Genomic DNA, 14,719 nt, shown 5'->3' on the forward strand with positions numbered 1-14,719 from the left:
AAGGCCGACATACAGCCTGGACCCCCTGGACCCCTCAGACATGATAGCTGGGGGAGCGACACCCTGCATTGAGTGGACTCAGTGCCACGGGGGGTGCTGGGACACCCCGATAAGAAGGGCAGAGCGCTGCCGCCAAGTCTGCCCTACCATCCGGCTGTAGCACCAGCCAGGTCAGGGCGCCCTAACGTGGGCATGTACATAGATTCCTAGGACGAGCCGGATATTACTGCTGCTTTATCCCAGGGTTCTCCTCCAATGTGGCCCCCCCTTTCCAATCTCCTCAAGAACAAGAGTCCTGAAAGGATCCAGTGGACCAGAGCCTGTGAGGAGGCATTCCAAACTCTGAAGGCCCGGCTGTCTCAGGAACCCATCTTGTACAGCGCTGACTTTGCCAAGGAGTTTTTTTTACAAACAGACGTGGGCCTAGGGGGCACACAAACACCCCCATCCTCTATATTAGCAGGAAGTTATTCTCACGAGAGAAGACCTAATATGTAATTGAGAAAGAAGCCCTGGCAGTAAAATGAGCCATGGACTCACTCCGTTACTATCTTCTGGCCGTGCACTTCACCCTCATTACCGACCATGCCCCACTCCGCTGGCTCCATGCCATGAAGGCAGCGACTCATTGTAGATCTCCGGGAAGTTGCCCATGAAATGGTATTGGGGGTGTGTGGGAGACAGAAACAACATCAGAGCCATGAACTAGCAAGTCTGCAAGTGTACTAAGACATGTCTGTCCTGTTGTTCCAAGAAGGCTGTAACAACCTCACAGAACCATCCTGGACTAAGCCATTATGCCACTTTTAGCACCAATGCCTCTCTACTTCAAGTGGATGGAGGTTATTTTTTCAGAATCGTGCCAATTTACTGGATTTCACCATTGGTGAAACAATAGCTTGCGGCAGATTAGCCTTTGAAAAGGCAGGCTTGTGCTGCAAGACAGTTGCCACATTCTCTGCAGGAGGAACATTCTCCAGACTGGCTTTCAGACCTGTGGGAAACTCTCTCAACACATTGTATATTAAACATTTGTAACAATACCACATGGTATACAAGTAATTATGATGTTAGCGAAGCCTGTCATCAACTCACTAGTTCTTGATCAGGGATAGCATTTTACTGTACTTAGGTTTTAGACACGTCATTTACTGAAGTAGCGCCTAACATAGTCAGGCTTAACATAAGAGAGTTTCCCAGGGCAGGGACATTTTCCTTTCCCAAAGCCTCAGCTCAGCAGAAAGCAGACACCCTAGTCTCCCACTGTGAGATACTTACCAAACCATGAATCACACTGCATTCAGAGTCCTGAAATTGATGCAGAAATGACCTACATCATAGGAATAGGAAGATTGGAATAGGAATAGGAGACATTTTTACTGCAGTCTTGTCCCCAGAAGTCTGTCACATGTGCCATCACAACTCAGTTTTAGATTAAGCACTGGAAAAAAGTTTTAATTTAGGTTATTTCTCTAAATCCCAAAAGGACTTGTTGCTGCTCCACACAATGGTGGAAATGTTCAATCCTGAAAGCCACCAGTATCAAGCATCTCTAGAGATGGAGGACAGAATGCACCAGACAAGACTCCTACTTGGGCTCAGAAGCACTAAGTATATTGCAACTGCACAGAGAGCATCTGTATCTACTTTTCATGTTTGATTATAATAGTGGTTCATCTAAAGTTTGTTACCCTCTGTGAAGGAGCAGAGGGACTGTGGCCAGGTACAGCAGGGGTTAAAGAAAATCTGTGGGATCAGCTAGCCCTGCCCCACTATACCTGCAGCCAGTGCCAGGCCTGGAGAGGGGAGAAAAGAAGGGAGCCTGGCTCAGTCAAGGGCTGACTGACCAAGAGGCAGAAGCTCTCTGTATGCCTGGCTGAAGGCATGGACCGGCAACCTGCCTGCCAACGTAGCCACTGGAGGCAAAAAGTAAGTCTTCCCCTGTCAAGGGGAGCCTGCAGATAAGCTCCAATTGTGGGGAAACGGGACTAGTGGGGCCATGCCCCAAACTAAAAGGACTTGCATAGGGGAGCAACCCAGGAAAACAGATCCTGACCCCCCGCCCACGGCTGGGAGAAAGATCCATCTCTCCTATTTAGGGGTTTGAGCAACACAGGACCCTGGACCTGAGGGAGAAGGAGGGGTCAGGTCCCCCTATAGCCCCCTAATCAACAATCTAGCCAGTAGGCTGCCTGGCCACAGAAGGCCCTATCACACTCTCTTATTAGGAAGCTTTAGATTCACATGAAAGAATGCCACACCCCTGAATATAGGAGTTAGCCATTCAGCAATGCTCAGAGGCAACACTTTGGGGACAAGCCAGCCACTGTGCCATCCACAGAAGTTAGGATTAAGGATGCTGAGTCCTCCATTTGTTGGATCAATGCTAATAAGTGTCTAAAGCTTAGATTTTAAGATGATACCATACCTAGTCCCCCAACTGGAAGAGAGAAACATCTCGGTCCTCTTTCATCTGCATAGCCTCCTGGCTGCTGTAAAGTTGAAGAGAATAGGTCTCTGCTACTCTATTCCCTCCCCCAGTTTGTTTGGGAGGAATGAACAGTTTCACAAATGCAGAGGATTTTGAACAGCAGCAAAACAGACTATAGTCTTACTAATTTAATTCTACCACTGCTTCCGGGCAAAACCCAGAGCAGCAGCTTTGGCACTGGAGTTGCTTAGGGACTCAAATAAAAACCATGGCATCAGGTCACATTGAAAGTTTTGCAGCCATAAGGGCTAGAAGCTTATTTTGAATGGAAAGTTTGTTCTGCAAAAAGCAATAGCTTTGTTGTGTGCCCCACCACCATCCACACTTGGTAGGGGGATCGTCCCATTCATTGCTGGCAAACACATTTTTTCAAGTTGTGGTCCTTAGTCTGGTGAAGGTTTCAGAGTAACAGCCGTGTTAGTCTGTATTCGCAAAAAGAAAAGGAGGACTTGTGGCACCTTAGAGACTAACCAATTTATTTGAGCATGAGCTTTCGTGAGCTACAGCTCACTTCATCGGATGCATACCGTGGAAACTGCAGCAGACTTTATATATACACAGAGAATATGAAACAATACCTCCTCCCACCCCACTGTCCTGCTGGTAATAGCTTATCTAAAGTGATCATCAGGTTAGGCCATTTCCAGCACAAATCCAGGTTTTCTCACCCTCCACCCCCCCCACACAAATTCACTCTCCTGCTGGTGATAGCCCATCCAAAGTGACAACTCTTTACACAATGTGCATGAGCACATCCGTGTGGCCTTCCTGCACAACTTTGGAGTTCTGTTACCATCTTGTTATGTTAGCATCTCTATAAAAAAAGACTCTCAGTAACACTATTCACTCAGTCCAACCACGCCCTTGTACAATGAATGTTTAATTGCAATACTACAGAAACAGACAAGTGTACTAAACAACAGTGTTGCAATGTCTCTTTAGTTACGCTTACGTACAGGTCGGCAATGTAAACCCTTGGAGAATGCCACATCACTGGCCCCATGAGTTTGCTTAGTCAAAGAAGCACTGACAGACAACAAAAGTGTCCCAACTTTACTTACAATAAAAGGCTGAGGCATGATACAACCCTTCCAGTTTAAGTGGCGATATTAGAGACTCATGGATACAACAGCAAGCCAAGAACGAAGTCACAATTCCTTACATTGCAACTTAGGTTGAATTGCACCCTTCTAGTTGGCTGTTGCAAGGCTGGCAAGGTTCCCAGTGGGCATCAGCGCTCTGGGATTACCTCTGGCTTCCCCACCCATTGGCCTTGGCCTGCTGCCCAGATGCCGTCTTCCTCCGATGGGTCTCTGTTCTCCTGCTGGTTGGAGTTCATAAGCTTTGAGTCATCCCTGCTGCCCACTGCCTGCTTCTGAGCCGATGTCAATAACAACTCATGACTCAGGGTCGTCTAGCACCTCTCACCTACTGCACTCAACTTCTAGCCCTAAGAAGGCAGCTACTTGTGGAGTGGAACGTACCAGCTGTTGAGTAGCACACAGCACTGAGGGCAGAAAGTGGTGGCTTCTGTAGTCAGAAGAAGCTGCAGCAGGTGATGGAGGCTAGCACTATGTAGCCCTCCAAGCTGTAATAGGATCTAGTTAAATACCCTCCCATCCCAAACAGCCTCCGCTCCTTCCATTCCAAGCCCTCCTTAGAACACATCTTTGCCACCAACTCTTTGGTGACCCCCTTGCCAGAGCCAGCCCCCAATATGCAGCAGGCACTAGGCTAGACTAGAGATCCAGACAGCTATGGTTGGCTACTAGACTGGAAGCATTGCAGGAGGAAGTGCCTTCCTTTGTATTTCAAGGGTAGCAAGCACCCTGTCAGCACTCCCACAATACTCTGGGCTTCATGGGCGGCACGTGACCCCCCCCCCCCCCCGGCTGGGGGAGGCTAGCTCGCAGCCCCACCCATTCCACCCAAGGCCCCACTTCTTCTGCACCCACCCCACTGCAGCCACCAGCCCCAGCCCCGGAGCACCAGGAGGGCAGCTGGTGCAGCCCCAGCTGTGGCCAGCACTGCCTGGGGGCTGGAGCCATGCATGTAGAGGGTGGCAAGCTGGGGTAGGGGGGTCTGGGAGCAGAGTGTGGGCGGGGCCACATCTGGCTGTTTGGGAAGGCACAACCTCCCCCAGCCTATGGTACCTGCCACCCATGCTGGGCTTCTAGTGACCTCCAAAGACCTAATGACCGTCGGTCCCTATGGGATACGGCAAGGGACTTTTGAGGTGTTTGGGTCTTAGTGATACCCCTCAGAAGCCTGCTGTGCCCTACTGCAGCCTTCTCTGAGGCTGTTCTTGGAGGAAGAGATTGTGAATGGTCCGATAGGGGCTGGCCTAGAATGCGAGACCTGGATTCAATTCCTGGCTCAGCTATCTAGTCCCAGTGTGACCGTGGGCAAGCGAGTCAGGGGGTCCTGAGGCCCAGGCTATGTACCATGGGTGTTATTGCACTGCCCTACCTCTTGGGGAAGAGGCATGCGGCGTACAAATAGCACCCAGGACAGCATGAAGCATCATAACACAGCTTGGGCAGCTTCAGCCCCCTCAGCCTGCAGAAGTTAAAGCTTGCTGAGGAAGACACTTATTTGCACAGTCACTCCTGAGCCTGGCCTGGAGCTCAACTGCCCGAATGGGTCTGGAAACAACCCCAGCCCTAGGAAGTGGTGCTGCTGAGCGGGCGGGGTCTTTAACAGGAACTGGTTAGGAGAGGCGTTGCCCTGGCTCACCCTCTTCCCTGAGCGGCTGCACTGGAAAACTGGAGGCAGTGGAAGAATGACCTTTTTGGTTCCCACACAATGGGCCGATGCCCCAGCGCCTAATATAGGAGAGGCAGGGTTTGCAAACAGGCCCTATGCACAGCCACAGGAGCTTCTCTCTACCCTATGCTACAGGGGCCCAATCCAGCCGAGAGCTTCACGGCTTTCGATACTCAGGGACAGGGCTCGCAGTCGTTACCAGGCTCCCTGTGCCCTCGCATTCCCAAAATGAACCATCTGGAGCCAGGTGGCCTGGTAGCAGAGCCCAAGTGATGATGCTCTGCCACGCTGCCAGCTCTGGGCTTCTAACTGGGCAGTGGTCCCCTAATTCTTGTGCTGGGAGACAGATTCAGCCAACAGATGAGCCAGGATTAAACTACAAGAGGATGTTATGGGGGTCAGTTTACTTTGCTCCCTCTCCATCTGTGCGCCATCCTTTCCTTTTAGGTTAGGGAGCCAGCCGATCTGGGGTCCCCTCTGCTCTGCCTCAACTTTAGGATTTTTTGGGGGGGAGGAGGGGCATTGCAGTAGAGCACAAAGTCTCCAGAGGAATGTGCAAGGAAAGCCTGCATGGGTTTAGCTAGAAGCAGGGCAACTGCAGCATCCTGTTGGATACTTTGCCAGAGAGAGCAGAGGCAGCCTGTCTCCCAGCTGGTTGAGACACCGGGCAAGGAAAAGTCAGCCCTGCTCAATTCAGAAAGCTGGGATGTAAGTGTGACGCTGTATGGAATCTGGGAGACACTTTAGGATATTATGAATAGCAATAGTGTTAAATTGTAAAATGTGTTATACCAGATATGCCACATAAGATATCTGCAAAAACGGTATGATTTGCCAGATATGATAATCTTGTTTATATGTTTGTGTCACCTTTTGTATTATGAGTTATAGTTATGTCTGGTTTCAGAGTAACAGCCGTGTTAGTCTGTATTCCCAAAAAGAAAAGGAGTACTTGTGGCACCTTAGAGACTTGGTTAGTCTCTAAGGTGCCACAAGTACTCCTTTTCTTTTTATAGATATGTATTTTAAACTTGGGATATACTTCTGGGTGACACCCCCAGACAGTTTGGCATCAGCATTGCCTAGCTGCTTGATGGCCCATTAAGGACCATCAGCTATACAATTGACCCATTGAGAGAAGGCAAGGGATACACCTGATGACTCAGCAAGGCAGGCAAGGGCATATGGACAGAACTCTAAGGCTTTCAGGCCATGTACTGGGCAGCTTGTGTTTAGGACAAAGGTAGCACAAGCCACATGGCAAAAGCCTATAAAAGGCAGCTGCATCTTCTCCATTTTGTCTTCAGTCCTGCTTCTTGTCTTTATTCCTGCTTATTACCTCTGGAGTAACCATTATACAAACAAAAAGAAAAGGAGTACTTATGGCACCTTAGAGACTAAAAAATTTATTTGAGCATAAGCTTTCGTGAGCTACAGCTCACTTCATTAGATGCATGCAGTGGAAAATACAGTGGGGAGATTTTATATACACAGAGAACATGAAACAATGGGTGTTATCATACAGGAGAGTTACCAGCAGGAGAGTGGGGTGGGAGGAGGTATTGTTTCATGGTCTCTGTGTATATAATGTCTTCTGCAGTTTCCACAGTATGTATCCGATGAAGTGAGCTGTAGCTCACGAAAGCTTATGCTCAAATAAATTGGTTAGTCTCTAAGGTGCCACAAGTCCTCCTGTTCTTTTTACCATACACACTGTAAGCAGAATGATCAGGTAAGGTGAGCTATTACCAGCAGGAGAGCGGGGAGGGGAGGGGGAGTGGGGAACCTTTTGTGGTGATAATCAAGGTGGGCCATTTCCAGCAGTTGACAAGAACATCTGTGTGTGTGTGTGGGGGGGGAAGAAACATGGGGAAATAGTTTTACTTTGTGTAATGACCCATCCACTCCCAGTCTTTATTCAAGCCTAAGGTAATTGTATCCAGGTTGCAAATTAATTCCAATTCAGTAGTCTCTCGTTGGAGTCTGTTTTTGAAGTTTTTTTGTTGAAGAATATATGTATTCCACATATCTATTCAGGGGACACCATCATAGGGCCTAATCACATCAGCCACACTATCAGAGGCTTGTTCACCTGCACATCTACGAATGTGATATATGCCATCATGGGCCAGCAATGCCCCTCTGCCATGTACATTGGCCAAACTGGACAGTCGCTACGTAAAAGAATAAATGGACACAAATCAGACATCAAGAATTATAACATTCAAAAACCAGTCAGAGAACACTTCAATCTCTTTGGTCACTCGATTACAGACCTAAAAGTGGCAATTCTTCAACAAAAAAACTTCAAAAACAGACTCCAACGAGAGAGTTCTGAATTGGAATTAATTTGCAAACTGGATACAATTAACTTAGGCTTGAATAAAGACTGGGAGTGGATGGGTCATTACACAAAGTAAAACTATTTCCCCGTGTTTATTCCCCCCCTTCCCCAGACGTTCTTGTCAACTGCTGGAAATGGCCCACCTTGATTAACACTACAAAAGGTCTCCACTCCCCCCACCCTCCCTGCTCTCCTGCTGGTAATAGCTCACCTTACCTGATCACTCTCCTTGGTAACAATGAGACAATGGTTTCTGAGACACCCATTGTTTCATGTTCTCTGTGTATATAAATCTCCTCACTGTATTTTCCACTGAATGTGTCCGATGAAGTGAGCTGTAGCTCACGAAAGCTTATGCTCAAGTAAATTTGTTAGTCTCTAAGGTGCCACAAGTACTCTTTTTCTTTTTGTGGATACAGACTAACACGGCTGCTACTCTGAAACCTTTCTACAAATGAAGCTCTGAACAGAGGACTGAATGACCCATCCAAGCTGTGAATGTTTTCCAGAGGGACTTTCAAGCCTGCAAACTCACCAATACTGATAGGAACCTGAGAGACTTTGAAGGCTTTGTATGTGACTGTTTTACCATTTACCATCTCTCTTCCTTTTTCTTTATAATAAAGCTTTAGTTTTAGACACTAAAGCATTGGCTGACAGCATGGCATTTTGGGTAAGATCCAAACCTATACTGCCCTGGGAACATGGCTGACCCTTTGGGATCAGAAGAACATTTTGTATATATGAGCAGAGTTTTTTAAATAACTTCTCAGTGTACTGGACCTAGGTGCTGATTGGGAGCCAGAGAACTGGAATGCAATAGAGGGAGCTGTGTGATTTCCTTTTGCGTCTTGATAACCAGTTTGTGTGTGTGTGGGGGGGGGGGGTGTAGAATCAGAAGCACAGTTTGTGACTGGTTGGGGAGTTTAACTTCAGTGTTACTCTCAAGACTGGTGGGTATCTGCTCTCCCTTTTGCAGCCCGCCCTGATCTTGGCATTTCCAGTGAGGGCTACCCCAGGCTTGGCTGTAGACAATGGGTCGTGTAATGTGTCCTGGATGGAAGCTGGAGGCATGTAGGTAAGTACAGCGGTCGGTAGGTTTCCGGTATAGGGTGGTGTTTATGTGACCATCACTTATTCGCACTGTAGTGTCCAGGAAATGGATCTCTTGTGTGGTCTGGTCCAGGCTGAGGTTGATGGTGGGGTGGAAACTGTTGAAATCCAGGTGGAACTCCTCAAGGGCCTCCTTCCCGTGGGTCCATATGATGAAGATGTCGTCAATGTAGTGCAAGTAGAGGAGAGACACTAGGGAACACCTCCTCATCAATTATTGGGAGTGGACCACACCCACCCTGACTGAATTGACCTTGTCAACACTGGTTCTCCACTTGTAAGGTAACTCCCTTCTCTTCATGTGTCAGTATATTTATGCCTGCATCTGTCATTTTCATTCTATGCATCTGAAGAAGGGGGCTTTTTTACCCACGAAAGCTTATGCTCAAATAAATCTGTTAGTCTTTAAGGTGCACTGGACTCCTCGTTGTTTTTCAAAACTGTTAAGTCGGCTTCAGTTCATACCATGTGTTATTTTGATGCAAGTCTGTCAGGACCCCCATACCACTTCAGCATTTGCTCTTTGTTCAAATCGGTTCACCCAACCTTAATTTGGGCATCAAATGTTGATCAGATAGAGGGGATCCCTTCTTTATGGGGATTCAACAGCCAGAGCAAATCCTGTAGACCACCTCCTGTGGCCTCTCCAAGCCACCTGTTTGCCTTTCCCCTCTGCACTAGAAGTTTCTTCTTTACAGCTAGACAGGCTAAACTCCCACACCAGGGGGAATTTACCCCAGAAGTTTGAAAGTCTCTTTCCACACTTGTTTAAGTTTTGGCTGCCATGGCACAAGTAACACCAAGGGGCCCTCCCATTGCATGAGCTTTCGTGGGTAATACCCACTTCGTCAGATTGTGTACTGATCACCTGTTACATGAAGACAAGTTCAGAGGCCCAAACTGTATAACAGGATGACTCTCAGATGCATGGGCATGCTTGTTCTGAGCTACAAAGTGGTAGATTGTGACCACAGGAAAAACTCTTGGTGGGGTTTGAAGGTCTGTTCACCTGCCTGAGCCCTCGGTGGGGTTGGGCTGATCTAGGGTGACCAGATGCCCCGATTTTATAGGGACAGTCCCGATTTTTGGGTCTTTTTCTGAAAAAGGCTCCTATTACCCCCCACCCCATCCTGATTTTTCACATTTGCAGTCTGGTCAGCCTAGGCTGATCTCGGGTAAGCTCATTAGCATGTGTATACATTCTTTAATTCTTTTTTAATATGTTCTCTCAGTAATGCTTTTATCGTGAGAATCATTGTTTGCTGGGGAAGGGCTGTGTGGTAACTTAACCGGGGGCGGTTACACTGTTCATAGCCTCTGGGGAAGGAAGGCAAAGAAGGCCTCCTGAGGGGATCTGCCTTGCTGGGGAATTCTCAATGGAGGCAGGAGCTGTGCAGCCTGGAGATACCCCAGTCAGGAGGGAGAGAGATCTGGGTTTCTACCCAAGGGAAATGACAGCTGAGCAGCCTGAGAGTGGGTGCCCTTGCTGGACCAGAGGAGGAATATGGGTGCAATGGCCCTAAATAGCGACGGGGGAGCACAAGGAAACAATTGTCACAACATCTGTCACCCTGAGAGACAGTGGGCTCAGCACACCAGCTGCCTAACCACTGTTATGTGTTTAAAACTTCATGGAACATGAGCGTTGTATGGAGGGATGGGAAGAACGATAACAAGGTAGGTCTGGGGATGTTTATGGGGAGTTCCTCCAAAGACCAAGGAGCAGCAGGGGAAAAGGCACAGAACCACAGAGAGGTAGGGTTGGAAGAGAGCTCAAAAAGTCATCAAGTCCAGCCCCATATCATGTGACAGGACCAAGTAAACCTAGACCATCCTTGATGGGTGTTTGTCCAAACTGGTTTTTAAAGCCTCCAATGATGGAGAATCCACAACTTCCCTTGGAAACCTATTCCAGAGAATAACTATCATTATAAAGATTTTCCTAACATCGAACCTAAATCTCCCTTCCTGCAGAGTAAGCTCCTTAAGAACCTGGCTGAAGAGACCTCGTCATTAGCGATAACCTTTGATGATGCCTTCAATACATCCACAAATACTTAAGGAACTGGCTGAAGGGAACCCTGAGCCACTGGTGAGTATCTCTGAGAACTCATGAATGATGGGAGATATCCCAGAGAACTGGAAAAAGGTGAATATAATACCTACCTATAAAAAGGAAACAAGGACAGTCCAGAGAATTATAGGCCAGTCAGATTAATTTTGGTAACCAGAAAGATAATGGACCAAATAATTAAACAATTTCTAAGCATCTTAAAGAAAATACAGTGAGAAGTAACTGTCTACCTGGATTTGCCAAGAAGAAATCATGTCAAACCAACCTAATATCCTTCTTTGACAGGGTAACTAGCCTTTTGGATGGGGGGAGCACCTCCTCCGCACCTGTCAGCTTTCCCCCATCACTGAGTTTAATCTCCTCTCTGAACTTTTTAATTTTACATGCCGTAAGTCTGGTTCTATTTTGGTTTTGGTGGAGCCCATCCTTCCTTTACAGGATCCTCCTTTCCCAAGAGGTCCCCCAGTTCCTAACAAACCTAAAACTCTCCTCCCTAGCATCAAATGATGAGTCAACGAGATTGAAATTCACATGTGCAGCAAGATGAAGATCTTTTAACAGCCAGAGGGTTTCCAAAAATCTGCTGTCACAATAATTGGTTGGCTTAAGAGGACATGCTATGGCCATTGAACCTGAGCTACACCATGCATTTGAGTCTTAGCCCTATCCCTGACAACTGTCAGACAATGTGTCTTGTGTATTATTCTTACATTCTGTAGAAATTTCTCTTGGAAGTTTTGCCCTGATACCAACATTTCTGTGTTAAGAACAATATCTTCAAATGCTCTCAAATCTACATGGAGATATTGGACTGGTCCCTAATTAAGAATTTTGCCAACATAGCTCTGTCAGGTTAGTGGTGTGAAAAATCACGTCCCCACCTGACATAGCTCGCCAGCAAAATCTCTAGAGTAGACAGTTATAGTGGCAAAAAAGTCCATTAAAAAGAATTCAAAGGAATTAAATGCCCATAAACTACATTAAAGCAGAGTTAAGGTTGTTCAGTGCTGCCGCATGGCTTTCCAAGCATGTGGATGGTGACAAAAGTTAAAAATCCGTGAAAAACAGGAAATGAAGGACTAAACTACACACCACTCTTCCAATACAACCTTAACTCTGGCCTTACCCCCTAACCCTGGAGCTAGCAAATCTCACTAGGAATAGGTCAGTAAGGGTGGTGCAAATGTTAACGAACTACCTAGGGAAGTGGCAAATTTTCCATCTCTTGAAGTCTTCGAGTCAAGATGGGATGCCTTCCTGGAAGATGTTTTAATCAAACACAAGGTATTCAGCTCACTACAATGGTAACTGGATGAAACTCCATGGCCTGTATTACACAGGTCACACTAGATGACCTAATAGTCTCTCCTGGCCTTAAAATCTATTGATCAATAATCAATAGGACGAAGGACTAAGAACATACCATTGTTTGTGTTCTATTCTACAGATTGGAACACCACCACTTACCTGCAGGCCCTCCAGCCGTGCGCAGTGTGTCAGCTGTAGCTTTACATGAATGGTGGAGGGAATAGTTGGAGCAGCTGTGACTAGGGCTTGTCTACACTACCCACCGAATCGGTGGGCAGCGATCGATCCAGCGGGGGTCGATTTATCACATCTAGTATAGACACAATAAAATCGACCGCTGAGCACTCTCTCATCGACTCGCACATGTGAATTTCAATCTCGTTGACTCATCATTTGATGCTAGGGAGGAGAGTTTTAGGTTTGTTAGGTACTCCACCAGAATGAGAAGTGCAAGCAGAGTCGACGGGAGAGCGTCAGCTGTCAACTTACCACAGTGGTAAGTAGATCTAAGTACATCGACTTCAGCTACACTATTCACATAAAAAGAAAAGGAGTACTTGTGGCACCTTAGAGACTAACCAATTTATTTGAGCATGAGCTTTCGTGAGCTACAGCTCACTTCATCAGATGCATACCGTGGAAACTGAAGTGAGCTGTAGCTCACGAAAGCTCATGCTCAAATAAATTGGTTAGTCTCTAAGGTGCCACAAGTACGCCTTTTCTTTTTGCGAATACAGACTAACACGGCTGTTACTGTGAAACCTGTCACTATTCACATAGCTGAAGTTGCGTATCTTACATTGACCCCACGCGGTAGTGTAGAAAAGCCCTATGATATGCGGAGAGGTGCATGTGAAAATGGAAGGAACATGTGTTCCTCATTTCAATGCTGAGTGTTGTAGGTTGTGTCAATAATGGTGCACAAAGGTGTGTTCTTGCCATGTGTACTGTCAGCAGTCTGGTGGCATACATGCTAGTGGTCTCCAGTGCTCAGTGAGGGGTAAGTGAAGGTCATGACTCATAAGGAATCCTCAGTGCAAAGGTAAAGGTGTGGTGACACTATGAAAGTCTGATGCGTTGTGGGCAGTAGGCTCAGTGATGGAGTACAAGCCAGGGGTAGGCAGCTTCTGTTTCCTACACTGGACCTAACCCCAAGTTTTGCCTTAGCAGAGAGACGGTGTTAGACTTTGTGCTGTACTGCGCCTGTGCTCTGCTCCCAGAGCGTTCTGTAGCAGGGAGGGAAAAATGCTAGTGTGAGTGTCATTGGCCTGTTGCCGAAACAGGTCAGAGTTGAGATTACATGTGGGGTGTCATGAACCTTCACTCTTCATTTCCCCTTCTAAAGGGGACAGAAATCCTCACCCAGCGAGGTCACGTTCTCATAGTTCTTCTGCATGACGTCTCTGTAGAGGGCTCTCTGTAGGGGTCCAGCAGAGCCCCCTCTTCCTTGGTGAAAAGCACAGCCACCTCCTCGAAATTCACTGGCCCCTGAAAGAACGAGAGTACCCCACTCAGCACCTGCTGTCCAGTTACAACCCCACCATTCACTGGGGAGGAGGGCCAATCACACGGAAGCTCTGGGAGGCAGCAGAGTCCTACCCCCACGCCATCAGAGCTGCCAGGCAGCATCAGGGTGAGGGGAGAAAGAGAGAGAGGCCCTCACCCCCTTCCCCTCCCCCATGACAGACAGAGGGGGCAGGGTCTTCTCTTCATCACTCACCTACTAGCCAGAGGAGATGAAGCCCCCAGCAGGGCCCAGGGACAGCCCCTTGGTAGGAATCCAAAAGCTCTCCCCATTGCCAGCAGCCAGATGGGAGGGAATGGGGTGTCTTCCCTGGGCCTAACTGGTGGCTGCCGCTTTATCTCTCACAGCAGCCTCTGGCCAGTAGGTTCAGACTCCAGGACTGGAGTCTGGTACGTTTCCCCAGCCCAGTCCAGGGGGTTGTTTCCTGCTTGACAAATTAGGGAATTTCCACCCACAAACCCCTTGGGTGTTGCTAAGATCCAGGCCCAACAGTAAACAAATCCCATCAGATTGTCACCCCCTGGCCCCACCCCCTTCTCCACCTAGGTATTTCCTGCCCCATCCCACCTCCAGATCAGCCACCCCAGAAGTTCCCACCTCCTGTGTATTTACTGCCCTTCTCCCGCCAACAGGAACCAACCAGCAACTCCCTTAAAATCCCTACCTGAACCGGCTCCACGGCAGCCATTTCCCTTCCTTGCTCCCTGGAAGGATGGGATGTTACACTGCAGCCTGTCAGGGCAATTGGGGACATGTCAGAACAGAACAGTAATGTCACATCACAATTCCCCCTGGCTCTTTCCCTGCAGACGGATGTTCTAGATTCTGTCAGGCAAATAACAGAAATATTCAAAACACAGTTAGTAAACTGTGTGTGTGGGGGAGGGAGTTAATCTACCCAGATATCTGTTAGAAAAGGAATTCAACCAAACACAAAGTGCCCAGTAAGTTCTGGGAATGTACTGGGGACACTTGTTTTTTTTCAGGGGATGGAAGAAGTAGCCGGAGAATAGCCATCTTAGACTTGATTCTGACTAATTAGAAGGAATTAGTTAGGAACTGAAGGTGAAAAGCAATATGGGCAAAAGTGATCATGAA

The 14,719-nt window shown here is 47.6% G+C and overlaps 1 long non-coding RNA gene across 3 annotated transcripts in view; it reads left to right on the plus strand.

The window, feature by feature from the left end:
* The window catches only part of LOC144274390 (uncharacterized), a 29,999-nt gene extending 17,375 nt beyond the window's left edge, over positions 1-12,624 (plus strand). For all 3 annotated transcript variants that reach the window (XR_013347869.1, XR_013347870.1, XR_013347868.1), the window contains 4 exons: positions 8,021-8,173; positions 8,581-8,679; positions 10,689-10,806; positions 12,236-12,624. This is a non-coding gene — a long non-coding RNA (uncharacterized LOC144274390). The remainder of the gene's footprint in view (positions 1-8,020; positions 8,174-8,580; positions 8,680-10,688; positions 10,807-12,235) is intronic.
* The last annotated feature ends 2,095 nt before the right edge of the window (positions 12,625-14,719 follow it).

Source organism: Eretmochelys imbricata, chromosome 14, assembly GCF_965152235.1.
Source record: "Eretmochelys imbricata isolate rEreImb1 chromosome 14, rEreImb1.hap1, whole genome shotgun sequence".
In the NCBI taxonomy this organism is placed as follows: Eukaryota; Metazoa; Chordata; order Testudines; family Cheloniidae; genus Eretmochelys; species Eretmochelys imbricata.